The sequence below is a fragment of the Centropristis striata genome, chromosome 17 (genome assembly GCF_030273125.1).
Source record: "Centropristis striata isolate RG_2023a ecotype Rhode Island chromosome 17, C.striata_1.0, whole genome shotgun sequence".
Lineage (NCBI taxonomy): Eukaryota > Metazoa > Chordata > Actinopteri > Perciformes > Serranidae > Centropristis > Centropristis striata.
Window position 1 is genome coordinate 15,576,984 of NC_081533.1, and position 14,076 is coordinate 15,591,059.

Here is a 14,076-nt window from a genome sequence, read left to right on the forward strand (position 1 = left end):
TGGTTTGTGCAAAAGCTTATTATTATTATTATTATTTTTAATTTATTTTAATTTAATTTAATTTACTGTATACTTTTTTAATTAAATAACAAATTATTTAATGTAATATACTGTATTTATTGTGGTTGCCAGTCACGCAAATGCCATGCAACCTGTTTTATTTTGTTATTTCTGAATGATTTCTTTGTAATATATAATTACAATTACCATTACAATAAATTTAGAAAAAAGATGTTTATCTACTTTTAATATATCAAAAATGTTTAAAATGTACAACATTCTGCTAATTAAAATCACTGGAGCACTCAAGGTGTTTTTTTTTTTAAATAAAAAAAATAAATGCATCCTCACCTTGGTGGGTTGTCATGATGATGATATCCTGATAGTTCTTGTCAGATGCAGTAAATGCTGTAGAACGCAGCGTGCCGAGGCCTTTTATACTCCACGCACACACCTTTTTTTTTTTTTTTAACCTTGTTTATGGTTAGGATTAGTCATGCTCCTCCCCGCTGGGCTTAAGTTCATTTCCCACATTACTTTCAACATTCAGGTATTTCTGGTCCCTCAGCATACAGCATAGAGCAAGTATTGTTGTATGTATACAGCTGAGGTCACGTCGTTTTTAAGGCTTGGCCAACAATGGCTGCAGACTGATTCAAGTTACGGGAAAGTTTTATTGCAGCAAACTTGGAAGTTTCCCAGCATGTGTGCAGCTGAGCAGTGGCCAAAACATGATCAATTAGAACATCGGTTGTAGACAATTACAGTAAATAAGTGACGTGTTCTTCCTCTTTAAAATGATATACAGTAGTGTTCAATATAACAGCAGTCCAATGTGACTAACCAGATTAATCCAGGTTTCTTTAGTATATTTTTTATTGCTACATGGCAAACAAGTTACCAGTAGGTGCAGTAGATTCTCAGAAAACCAACAAGACCCAGCATTCGTGATAAGCAGCTCTTAAGGCTGTGCAATTGGGCAATTAGTTGAAAGGGATGTGTTTAAAAATATAGTAATGTAGCAATAAAACATATACTAAAAACCTGGATTAATCTGGTTTGTCACACTGGACTGCTGTTATATTGAACACTACTGTATGTGTGTGTTTTCAGATTAGATCAACCTTTATTTCTTCATTATTTGTCTCTTTATTACTGAGACAAAATGCAGTTCATCGTCTAAACGGAAATGCAAAAAAGGAGCAAAGTGCAGAATAATGCACGTACAGTGATGGGAAAAATTATTAGACCGCCCTTGTTTTCTTCAATTTCTTGTTCATTTTAATGCCTGGTGCAACTAAAGGTACAAAAAAACACCAGAAAAGACACACAATTACAAAAAAAATGATATTAAATGACCAAAAAAGAAACAAAACAACCAAAAAAAGGATGTAAAATTATAGACATAAGACTCAAAAGACACAAAAGACACAAAATTATCAAGAATAGACACAAAATGAACAAAAGAAGACATTAAAATTACAACATTTTTCATGTTGTTTTTTTTTTAAATATAATGATTTTGGTCATCATTAAGAAAACCATGGAAAATGTCTAGATATCAGCTCTTAATTTAAACTCTTATGAGATATTTTTGTTGTTTTCATTATATTTGTCCAAACAAATGTACCTTTAGTTGTACCAGGCATTAAAATGAACAAGAAATGGAAGAAAACAAGAGTCTAATTTTTTTTCATGACTGTAAGTATGTGTAATGGTATTGCTATAAATGAATGAATATAAAAATGAAGGGGTTGACATGAATAAACTTGATATATACAGTTTTAGTGTACAAAAATGAAGAAATGAGTGAGTAAATAAATAAATGAATAGGTGAAGAAAATATGAAATAAAATAATGTGTTTATTTAGTATGGCTTCTTTCACAGAAATTAAATCAACAAACTGCGTCACAGAAATAAAAAACAAAACAAAAAAAGGCAATTAAACATGCAAACAATGCAAAAAAAGGTAGTATATGGATACAGATGATAATGCGAAGACAATAAAAACAAGAAACTGGAGACAGACATGTGACAGTTGTAAATCTGTCACTGTCTAGTCTTGGTGCGCAGGTGACATATAGGCACATGCAGCAGCGATTCTACTCCTCAGTTAAAGAGGTTATTGGTGCATTTGTTGTGCAGTCAGATGGAGTTGTTGTTGGACGGTGGAGAAGGACATCCTCTAGCTTCTAGACCAGGGATGGGCAACTGGAGGCCCGGGGGCCACATACGGCCCGCACCCTCACTTGAAGTGGTCCTCAGTACAACTACATGCATTTGAGCATGAAATCTTAAAAGTGCAGTGTAAAAATGCACAAAATAACTTCTTGCATTAATGTTGGTCTGCTGTTCTTGCACTGAAAAAAAAAGAAATCACAGTAATTGGTTATTTTTTATTTGCTTCAAACCTTTTGTATTCCTATTTCTACTGTTAAACATGCATTTGAGCATGAAATATGTTAAGTTACTGCACTGTAAACATATTTAAAATTGCAGTTTCATCATATCTGGTTAAGTGCACGGTCCTATATGTGGCCCTGTGGTAGTGTTGATGAAAAATGTGTGTGTGTGTGTGTATATATATATATATATATATATACACTTTTGAAGGACACTATATACACTTTAATTGCTTTTAATTACAGTAAATCAAAAAAATAGCAAAACTTTTACTTTTACTGTTATAAACTAGGAAACACACAGTTTGCTGTAAAAAAAAAAAAAAAATCATGTAAAGTTAATAGAGAAATACCATGATGTTACAATGACACAATTACACTCAAAACAACAGGAACATTCAGTCTAAATTATAGTTTTTGCTGATATTTACATTTAAATTTACAGTAGAAAACCCACTTACTGTATTTTTTACAGTGAAGTTCTGGCAACCAAAGCTGCCGGAATTTTACCGTAAATTAAACAGAGACGCAGAATCATAAATCTTATGTAAATCTTGGTAAAATTATAATCACCTTACCAATTAATGCTGGTTTGAAGGCAAAGGGAGGTCACACCCAGTATTTAATTATTGATAAAAATACACTTTTAACATTTCTACTTTTAAAAGCATTCTTATTTCGCAGCATTTTTTCACACCTGCCGAAGATGTAGGTTAATAAGTTGAGAAAAATGCGCCTGTATCACAAGTTCATTGTTTTAAATCCATTCGTGGAGGAAGACCTGTCTTGATTTTTATCACAGAAAAACAAATGTGGGACAGGATGTGCAGACTGGTGAAAAATGACACACGTTCAGAGATAAGACTTGATTTGTTTTGTTTTGTTTTTCGTCATCTATGTGCTGCGATGTACACAAACCTGTTTGGCAAAGATTTTTCTGTAAGATGGATAAACAATAAACGCCTCTCACGGTGAAAGCAGCACGTCAGAGGGAACCTTTTTTTTTTCAGTGCACTGACTTAACAAAACAGAGTCAACGTAGCACAGAAAGAAAAACAACATTGCAGGCCAAAAATAGTAGTTAAACTAGTATTTATTTGGGGGTTTCTCTCACGTCGGGGAAGTTTTCACACACTTGACTTCAGCAATAGTAGCCGAAACTGCAATATGAAAACATTAAAAATGTAAGGCATGCATTGGAAATGACACTCAATTGAAAGTTATAGCAGCAAAAGAACCTAAGTGTCAAAAGTAAAAGTACTCATAGTGCATAAAAATGGTGCCTCGATGTGTAAGTAACATCTTTATGGTGCAAGCAAGCAAGTTTTATATGCTGTGGGGTAGTTTAACGTGCAGTTTGCATCATATTTTATCATCTGATCATGTTTTATTTGTATGCAACATAATTATAACTGTTGAATAAGTATAGATGAATAAAAAGTATCGTACAAAACCATATTTAATGAGCTGATCATGTTTTATTTGTATGCAACGTAATTAAGACTTTTAAATGAGTAAAGAGGAATAAAACGTATAGTATGCGGGATGGTTTTTTGTGTGATGTTGCAATATTTTTGGTTAATTATTGCATTTTCTACCAAGGTTTTTTATGCAGAAATCAAAAAGTTGCACAAAACAGAGTGACAGAGACAATTATCTCAATGATCTGTAGTGTTGAATGTGATTATTGTTTTGCTCACGTACACACCCATGACCTGCTGCAGCCAACATAGTAGACTATGAGTCACACACACACACACACACACACACACACACACACACACACACACACACACACACACACGACTGGTATCAGACCAGTAAAAAGTGAATAAATGACTCACACTGGGTCTGACTGATCTCTTTATATTAACAGTGGTGTCATTATAATTGAAATGTTTTCTGGTCGAGGTCACTTATTAGTGGTTGTGTTTTTGTTAAAAGGGTCAAAAGTAAAAGTACTCATAGTGTATAAAAACGGTGCCTCAGCATGTCAGTAACATCTTTAAGGTGTCGTTGCTCGAGGCGGAGCGAGTTTTATATGCTGCGGGGTAGTTTCATGTGTAGTTTGCATCATATTTAATGAGCTGATCATGTTTTGTTTGTATGCAACGTAATTAAAACGTTCAAATAAGTATAGAGGAATTAAACGTATAGTACAAAAACATAAAAAAAACCTAAAACAATGCGGTTCATATGACATCCCACTGCACTTTTTGTTTTGTGCTTTGCTTTAATCAGTAGGACTACACCAACACAGGTTGTTTTTTTGCAATATTGCAATATGTGTGGGTAATTACGACTTTGTACCAAGGTTTTTTATGCAGAAATCAAAAAGTTGCACAAAACAGGTGGATGAAATGGACTTACATTACATTACATGTCATTTAGCTGACGCTTTTGTCCAAAGCGACTTACAAAAAGTGCATTCAACCTGATGGTACTAGCCTTAGACCACAGGAATCAAGTAAGTACATAACTTAAAGAGCCAACTGTAATCGCTACAGGAGTGCTATATGTTAAAGAAGAAAAGAAGAGAAGAAGAGAAAAGAAAAGCTTTTTTTTTTTAGTGACAGAGACAATTATCTCAATGATCTGTAGTGTTGAATGTGATTATTGTTTGGCCCAGTGCCACGCACACACCCATGATCTGCTGCAGTAGACTATGAGTCACACACACACACACACACACACAAACTGGTATCAGACTTGTAAAAAGTGAACAAATGACTCACACTGGGTCTGACTGATGGCTTTATATTAACAGTGGTGTCATTATAATTGAAATGTTTTCTGGTCGAGGTGGCACACTAACAACGTTTTACCCGTTATGTATCACTTATTAGCGTTTACGCGTTTGTTAAAAGAGTCTGGTGGCTTCGAAGAAATCACAGAAAACGGACTGTTTGACCGCAAGGTAAAAGGGTGAAACTATTCTCAATATAGTGTGCAATTAATCTGATATTGATTCATTAAGTGGTTCCTTTTTTTGAGGAAAGGTTTCTGCTGCAGCCCTCATCCACAGCAGTACATATCACTTACAGAACACACACGTTTTTTGTTCTGTCTTGTTTTTCTGCATTATTCTGCTCGAATGCACATACGTTCACTCTGCTGCAGCCGTACAAGGAGACAAACCTGTTTGGCAAAGTTTTTTCTGTAAGGCGAATCAACAATAAACGCCTCACATGATGAATAGCAGCACGTCAGAGAGAACCTTTTTTTCAGTGCACTGACTTAAGAAAACAGAGCCAACATAGCACAGAAAGAAAAACAACATTGCAGGCCAAAAATACTAGTATTTATTTGGGGCTTTCTCTCACGTCGGGAAGTTTTCACACACTTGACTTCAGGAAAAGTAGCCGAAACTGCAATATGAAAACATTAAGGGAAAGTCAAACATTGGTAATGACACTAGTGAAAGTTAAAAGTACTCATAGTGCATAAAAATGGCCTCAACGTGTAAGTAACATCTTTATGGTGCAAGCAAGCAAGTTTTATATGCTGTGGGGTAGTTTCATGTGTAGTTGTGGATCATATTTCATCAGCTGATCATGTTTTGTTTGTATGCAACGTAATTATAACTGTCAAATAAGTATAGAGGAATAAAACGTATAGTACAAAACCATAAAAAAAACGTAAAACAATGCGGTTCATATGACATCCCACTGCACTTTTTGTGCTTTGCTTTTATCAGTAGGACTACACCAACGCAGGTTACTTTTTTTGCAATGTTGCAATATATTTGGGTAATTATGACTATCCACCAAGGTTTTTTATGCAGAAATCAAAAAGTTGCACAAAACAGAGTGACAGAGACAATTTTCTCAATGATTTGTAGTGTTGAATGTGATTATTGTTTGGCCCACGCACACACCCATGATCTGCTGCAGTAGACTATGAGTCACACACACACACACACACACACTGGGTCTGACTGATGGCTTTATATTAACAGTGGTGTCATTATAATAGAAATGTTTTCTGGTCGAGTTATGTTATGTATCACATGTGTGTATGTGGCCCTGAAAGCTCAGCATGCTGCAAATAGACAAAACACGACCAAAACACAAGCATCTTCACCAACTTAACAACACATTCACTGAGAACAACATTAACAAATGTAAGCACTAATAAGTGATTCACAGCTGGGAAGTGAAGGAGAAGTGTATAATCCTTCTCACATGGAGTTAATCTACCAGTTAATCCAGTTAATCTAGACCAGACACTCTGCGTTCTACAAGGTAAAACTGATGTTTTTGTTAAAAGAGTCTGGTGGCTTTGAGGAAATCATAGATTATAGACTGTCTGACAGCAAGGTATAGGGGTGAAACTATTCTCAATAAAGCGTGCAATTAATCTGATATTGATTCTTTAGGACAGGGGTCTCAAACTCGCGGCCCGCAGGCCAATTGCGGCCCTCGTGACAATATTTTGTGGCCCCCACCTTGATATGAAAGTTTAATGTGAGTTTTATATGAATGGCACTTTACTGTGTTGTGTGAAGGTCCCTTTAATTACTTTTTTGGGTCATTTTGTGTCTTCTTTTAATAATGTTGTATCTTTTTTGGTCATTTTGTTTATCTTTTTAAGTAATTTAGTTTTTTTTCTGTCATTTTGTGTCTTTTTTGGGTCATTTTGTGTCTTTTTTGTCATTTTGTATCTTGTTTGAGCAATTTAGTTTTTTTTCTGTCATTTTGTGTCTTTTTTTAGTAATTTTGTGTCTTTTTTGGTCATTTTAATACTGCCTCCAGCGGCCCCCTGGTAATTTGCGTTTGAGACCACTGCTTTAGGTGGTTCCTTTTTTGAGAAAAGGTTTCCACTGCAGCTCCATCCACAGCAGCACATATCACTTAGAGAACACACGCTGTTGGAGAACGAGGACGTTTTTTTGTTTTGTCTTGTTTTCTGCATTAATCTGCTCGGATGCACACATGAGGAAGACTAACCTGTTTGGGAATTTTCTTTTTCTTTAAGACAGATGAATGAGTCTACGTAGCACAGAAAGAAAAACAACATGGCACGCCAAAATAGACTAGTATTTATTTGGGGCTTTCTCTCACATCGGGGAAGTTTTCACACACTTGACTTCAGTAAAAGTCGCTGAAACTGCACTATAAAAACATTAAAAGTGAAAGGCATGCATTGGTCACACAGAATGTTGATTTTATGATTTTTTTTTTATTTGTATACATGCAGGCAGTACATTTTACATTTTAATATTTTTACTTTATTCTATTTTCCTTTATTTTATCTTATTGTATTTTACTGTTCTATTGCTTACTTCATCTGTTTGTATTGTGTTATTTATTTATTGTTATGCAGCACTTTGGAAACCTTGTGTTGCTAAAACTGTGCTGTATAAATAAAGTGGATTGGATGGTAATTACACTCGAGTGAAAGTTATAGCAAGTGTCAAAAGAAAAAAATAATAATGCAGAAAAACGATTAAACAGCAGTTTAATGTGTAGTTGTGCATAATATTTTATCAGCTGATCATGTTTTATTTGTATGCAATGTAATTATAACTGTTGAATAAGTATAGAGGAATAAAAAGTATCGTACAAAACCATAAAAAAGGTATGCAATGCGGTTCTAATGACATCCCACTGTCACTTAATGGCCCTATATCTTGTTAAAAATATGGATAATAGCCTGATGAAGTCGAGTACTTTGGTAAATATGATTTTATCAACAGCAGCTTTTGTGTTTGAGAGAAATAGTTTTATACATGACAAGACAAGAATGATCCTAAAATCACCACCCATGGATCCTGCGGCTCGCCTCCTGACTTCAGCTGCTAAAAACCTTCAGTTTGATGCTGTTTAGCGAGCATTGATTTGATAAATCTGTTAATATGGAACACAGATGAATAAATAAAGAGTATTTTTTTTTAAAGTTGCCATTGCACTGCTTGTATTTTGCATTTATCAATAGGACTTCACCAACGCAGGCTGTTTCTTCGTTGTTGCAATATCACAATGGGTAATTACGACTTTCTACCAAGGTTTTTTATGCAGAAATCAAAAAGTTGCACAAAACAGGTGGATGAAATGGACTTAGTGACAGAGACAATTATCTCAGTGATCTGTAGTGTTGAATGTGATTATTGTTTGGCCCACGCACACACCCATGATCTGCTGCAGTAGACTATGAGTCACAGACACACACACACACACACACACACACACACGACTGGTATCAGAGGAGTAAAAAGTGAATAAATGACTCACAGTCTGACTGATGGCTTTATATTAACAGTGGTGTCATTATAATTGAAATGTTTTCTGGTCGCGCTAACAATGTTTTACCCGTAATGTTCAGTTAATTAATAATAATGCACCATATTTGATTGTTTTGCAGGGATACTTTACAGTGGCCCTGAAAGCTTTGTAAGTAAATGTAAGCACAAGTAACATTAGACCAGACACTCTGCGTTCTACATGGTAAAACTGATGTTTTTGTTAAAAGAGTCTGGTGGCTTTGAGGAAATCATAGATTACAGACTGTCTGACAGCAAGGTGAAAGGATAAAACTATTCTCAATAAAGCGTGCAATTTATCTGATATCGATTCTTTAGGTCATGGGTCTCAAACTCGCGGCCCGCGGGCCAATTACGGCCCTTGTGACGATATTTTGTGGCCCCCACCTTGATATGAAAGTTTAATGTGAGTTTTATATGAATGGCACTTTACTGTGTTGTGTGTGGAAGGTCCCTTTAATTACTTTTTTTGGTCATTTTGTTTCTTTTTTTAATAATGTATCTTTTTTGGGAATTCTGTGTATTTTTTTGGTCATTTTGTTTATTTTTTAAGTAATTTAGTTTTTTTTCTGTCATTTTGTGTCTTTTTCTGTCATTTTGTGTCTTTTTTGTCATTTTGTATCTTGTTTAAGTAATTTAGTTTTTTTTTCTGTCATTTTGTGTCTTTTTTTAGTCATTTTGTGTCTTTTTTGGTAATTTTAATACTGCCTACAGCGGCCCCCTGGTAATTTACGTTTGAGACCCCTGCTTTAGGTGGTTCCTTTTTTTGAGAAAAGGTTTCCACTGCAGCTCCATCCACAGCAGCACATATCACTTAGAGAACACACGCTGTTGGAGAACGAGGACGTTTTTTTGTTTTGTCTTGTTTTCTGCATTAATCTGCTCGGATGCACACATGAGGAAGACTAACCTGTTTGGGAATTTTCTTTTTCTTTAAGACAGATGAATGAGTCTAGCACAGAAAGAAAAACAACATGGCACGCCAAAATAGACTAGTATTTATTTGGGGCTTTCTCTCACATCGGGGAAGTTTTCACACACTTGACTTCAGTAAAAAATAGCCGAAATTGCAATATAAAAACATTAAAAGGGAAAGTCATGCATTGGTCACACAGAATATTGATTTTATGATTTTGTTTTTATATGTATACATGCAGGCAGTACATTTTACATTTTATTTATTTTACTTTATTCTATTTTAATTTATTTTATCTTATTGTATTTTACTGTTCTATTGCTTACTTCATCTGTTTGTATTGTGTTGTTTATTTATTGTTATGCAGCACTTTGGAAACCTTGTGTTGCTAAAATTGTTCTATATAAATTATGTGGATTGGATGGTAATTACACTCGAGTGAAAGTTATAGCAAGTGTCAAAAGAAAAAATGAATAATGCAGAAAAATTAAAGAGTCTACGTAGCACAGAAAGAAAAACAACATGGCATGCATGCATTCTTTAAGACGGATTAACAATAAACGCCTTACACGATGAATAGCAGCACGTCAGAGGGAACTTTTTTTTTGCATTGCATTGATAGAGCCTACGTAGCACAGAAAGAAAAACAACATTGCTTGCCAAAAAATACTAGTGTTTGTCACGTTGTGGAAGTTTTCACACGCTTGACTTCAGTAAAAGTAACCACAGCGGTACATATCAGTCTCTTAACCCTCTGGAGTCCACGCAAGCGCCGGAGAGCCCTCTAAAGTTTTGGCTTTTCTAGAAGTTTCCATGTTCCATTATCACGTCAACTCTTTTTCAGCAAAGGTTAAAACTACCTTGACCAAGTCTAACATGATTTTACTGAAGTTTTTGAAGAGATTTTTTGGAATTTTGCAGTGTGCATTCAGAATTTCAATGCATTTTTCATGCAAACTTTTGTGTTTAATGTTTTTTGTGTGTTTTTTGAATTTTTTTATGTTTTGTGTCATTTTTATGTGTGTTTTTTATGTGTTTTTCTGCAATTTTTTGTGTTTTCTGTGTGTTTTTTGTAATTTTCTTGTGTGTTTTTTGTAATTTTTAATGTAATTTTTATGTGTTTTTTTGCATTTTTTGTGTGTTTTTATGTGTTTTTTGTAATTTTATTGTGTTTTTTATGTTTTTTTTGTATGTGTTTTTTGTATTTTTTGTTTGTTTCTGTGTTCAAAATGTTGATCCAGTAAGTCAAAATGAAAAAATAATAATCAGGTCATATAGGTGAGGTTGTACTGAAAACAATGATACAAACACGGCATGGTGAACACTCTTTTATACAGGCAGAATGAAAAGGAGTCAAAAACCAACAGCTCCAATAGCTCCAGAATCCAAAGGCTTAAAGAACACACACGTTGTTGGCGACCGCAGAAGTACATTGCTAAGCTTCAGTGATTACACAGGAAAAAGTTTTCATAAGGGCTTAATAAAATAACATTTTGACCCTAAAGCACACACACACAGACACACTTCAACCAGCAGGTGAATCTTTGTGGACACATCCTTAAACTCGGTAACACTTCACAATAACCATCATTTATAAATGGTAAACAGATATAAACCGTATATAGGCCATTTAGAATGGGAAATACATAATATATTAATGTTTAACTAACTAAATCATTTATAAATGACAAATAGATGGTATATTAATGTAAGTTTTTAGTTGCTTTACCATTAACAAACAATTAAATTATAATTAATAGTTTATTAATAGTTTTAGTTGCACTCATTTTTACATTTTTAACACCATATTAAGTATGTTAATGGTTTTGAAATGATTCATATACCTTTAAGAAATTGGTTGAAAACATTTAAATATTAAATATGTATAGCACTTTGTAAATGGTTAATAATTGGTCTATAAACCATCTATAAACATCACTTAGTTGGTTATTGTAAAGTGTTACCTTAAACTCATCATGTTTTTGTTTTTTAAATCACGCTCATAAAAAAACCTAAACCTGTAACTCTGCATGTTCAATGTATGTTGATCGGAAATGTTTTCTTCTGTCACATTTTCTGGCAAGCTCAAAGAAAAATTCCACCTGAAGCCAGCACGTGCGATCAAAAAACATGAGTTGGTATTTTAGCCTCAGGTTCTGTGTATAGTTCATCATGCTGTAAATTAACCCTATGATTAATTGGCTTAGCCATAAATAACTCCTGCAGCCTGTTGTGCAAAGCATCATCAAATATAAACAGTGTTAGCTGTAAAGCAGTTAACAGCTTTTCTACTTAAATTCACTTCACATTAACTAATTAACTAACTTACATTACATACAAACTGAGATTAATAGGAGTGTTGCAACAGTGTTTGGCTCCTTCCCAGCGGAGCGCATAGAGAACAACAGCCGGCAGAGAGAAGTCACAAGTTGTGTTTCTGTCAATTAATTTCTATGCACATTTTGAACATTTGCACGAGAAAAGCTTGATTGAAACACCAAAATTCTATACAACTTTTTTAAAAATGTTCGTAATAGTTTTTATGACTGCTTGAGATGGTTTTTGACTTTAAAATAGTAAATGCACTAAATGGGAGATGGATACGATTTTTCCGAATAAGTTCTGATGTGGCGAACATTTAACTCACATGACTGATCAGCTGTTTCTGCTCTGACATGAAAGAAAAATTGTAAGTTGCCCAATTGAATCTAATTCCTAAAGACTTTTCTCCACTTTTTCTCTCGGGGGGGCCAAAGTTGTCTGATCAGCGACATATTTTTGTTTGTTGTTTTTTCGGTCTTCTTCCTCATCCAGAGCGGTACATATCACTATTACAGAACACACACATTTTTGGCGAGCGCAGAAGTACATCTTTAAACAGGGAAAGCACCGACCACAAGGAAAAAGGTTTTCAGAAAGGCTCGGGAAAATACCATTTAGACTCTAAAACACACACATACTTCAACCCACAGATGAATCTTTGTGGATTCATCCTTACACTTATTATGTTTTCTGTTTTTCAATCACTCCCACAGAAATACATAAATTTGTAACCCTGCAATGTTAAATGTACATTGATCGGAAATGTTTTCTTCTGTCACATCTTTCTGGCAAGCTCAAAGAAAAATTCCACCTGAAGCCTGCACGTGCAGTCAAAAAACATGAGTTGGTGTTTTAGCCTCAGGTTCTGTGTATAGTTCATCACGCTGTAAATTAACCCTATAATTAATTGGCTTAGCCGTAAATAACTCCTGCAGCCTGTTTTGCAAAGCTTCATCAAATATAAACAGTGTTAGCTGTAAAGCAGTTAACAGCTTTTCTACTTAAATGAACTTAACATTAACTAATTAACTAACTTACATTACATACAAACTGAGATTAATAGGAGTGTTGCAACAATTAAATCCTCTGAGTGTTTTGCTCCTTCCCAGCGGAGCACATAGAGAACAACAGCCGGCAGAGAGAAGTCACAAGTTGTGTTTCTGTCAATTAATTTCTATGCATATTCTGAAGATTTGCGTCACAGATAGTGACACCATGACATTTGAACAATCAGTATAATAATAATAATAATAATAACTCCAAAAATACGAATGAAATATTTAGAAAAAAGTTACAAAAGTAAAAGTCTTGTACTATCCTCCAATAACACTTTAGAAATACCTAAACTTGTAACCCTGCATTGTTCACTATACTTTTACAGTTAATGGGAAATGTTTTCTTTTGCTGAAGCTCAAAGGACAATTCCGCCTGAGGAGGCCATCACATGCCATCAACCACAGCATGAGTGATTTATTCATTTGAATGTAATCTGAGGAACACGTGAGTTGGTGTCATAGCCTCAGGTCTGTGTGTTCTTCATCGTGCTGTAAATAAATTAACCCTTTATCCTGCAAAGAACCATGTTTGATAACTTTTGCGGACATCCAAATGAGGTCTCCGTGCCTCTCTGTGAAGTCATAGAACCACATGGATTTCTCCAGATAATCAGCGCGGATCAGGCTACGTCACAGACAGTGACACCATGACATCTGACCAATCAGTATAATAATAATAATAATAATAATAATAATGATAAAAGTAACTCAAAACATACAAATGAAACATTTTGGAATAAGTCACAAAAGTAAAAGTCTTGTAATATTCCCCAATAACACTTTAAGTATTTCAATAAGTGCCCTATAAAGCTATAATTAATTGGCTTAGCCGTAAATAACTCCTGAAACCTGTTCCGCAAAACACCATCAAATATAAACAGTGTTAGCTGTAACAGTTTTTCTACTTAAATGTAGGCCTAACATTACATACAAATGAGATTAATAGGAGTGTTGCCACAGTTAAGTCCTCTGAGAGTTTTGCTCCTTCCCAGCAGAGCGCATAGAGAACAACAGCCGGCAGAGAGAAGTCACAAGTTGTGTTTCTGTCAATTAATTTCTATAAAAAGTGAATATATGACTCACACTGGGATCTCTATTACATATCAACAGTGGTGTCA